The following is a 1,036-nucleotide window of genomic DNA, read 5'->3' on the forward strand; positions in this document are numbered from 1 at the left end:
CCGCCTGCTTCTCAAGGTCTGGAGTTCAAGCCTCAGTACAAAAAAAAAAAAGACTTCAGAAAGGGACACCATACAGACTGTCCCTGAATTATAATGGTTTGATTTAATTTAGGATTTTTCAAGTTTTTGATGATGCAAAGCCATATGCATTCAGTAGAAATTGCAGTTGGGATTTTGAATTTGGGCTTTTCCTGGGCTGGTGATATGCAGTGTGATCTCTCTTGGGGCACTGAGCAGTGGGAGCAGCTGCAGCTCCCAGTCAGCCTCAGAGGAAACAATGAATGCTCTATATGTGCTGCATTGTCAGCATTTTTTGGATGCAGGTATTCAATAAATTACACGAGATTTTCAACAATCTGTTTTAAATGGGCTTTGTTTGGATGTGTGGTAATGTAAGACCTATCTTCAAATACAGTCACTTTGTGAGGCACTCGGGGTTGAAATTTCAAAAGATTCTGGCCTGTAACAGGAAGTGTTCTCTAGCCTGAGGGATGGGGAGGCAGAGGGAGCAGGAAGTAAGGGAGGGAAAGGGCAAGCAGGCTGGCGTACACACAGTTGGAGAGGGGCAGGAGAGCGAGGGGCAGTGAGGAGTACACATGGCATGGTGGAAATGGACGGTATGGGGTGAGGTAGGGACAGACCAGCTGGGAGAGGCTGACAAGGCCTGGATCTGCAGGGCTTTGAACCCCATACCAATGACCGTGGACTTCAGCTTGTAGAAGTGGTGTCTCACTTGGGACAGTGCAACGAGTGTAAGGATCTCTAGGGGTGGGTTTGTCCCAAAAGCTATATTTTACTCAGTGTCTCGGCTGGACCAAGACCAGCATTCTTGGAAAAGAAGCTGTAGTCACCATGGATAAGCTTTAGGTGAGGCTTCACATTGGTGGAGTTGGAAAGATAGATCAGAGGGGCAAGAGTGGAGATGGAGGTCATCAAGGGGGCTGTCACAAGTATCTATTATTTTATTATTTTTTTTCTTTTTTAAATGACCTAGGGTCTTAGTAAGTTGCTAAATTGTCCCAGCTGGACTTGAATT

Source organism: Fukomys damarensis, unplaced genomic scaffold, assembly GCF_012274545.1.
Source record: "Fukomys damarensis isolate Sample0158 unplaced genomic scaffold, DMR_v1.0_HiC HiC_scaffold_27, whole genome shotgun sequence".
Lineage (NCBI taxonomy): Eukaryota > Metazoa > Chordata > Mammalia > Rodentia > Bathyergidae > Fukomys > Fukomys damarensis.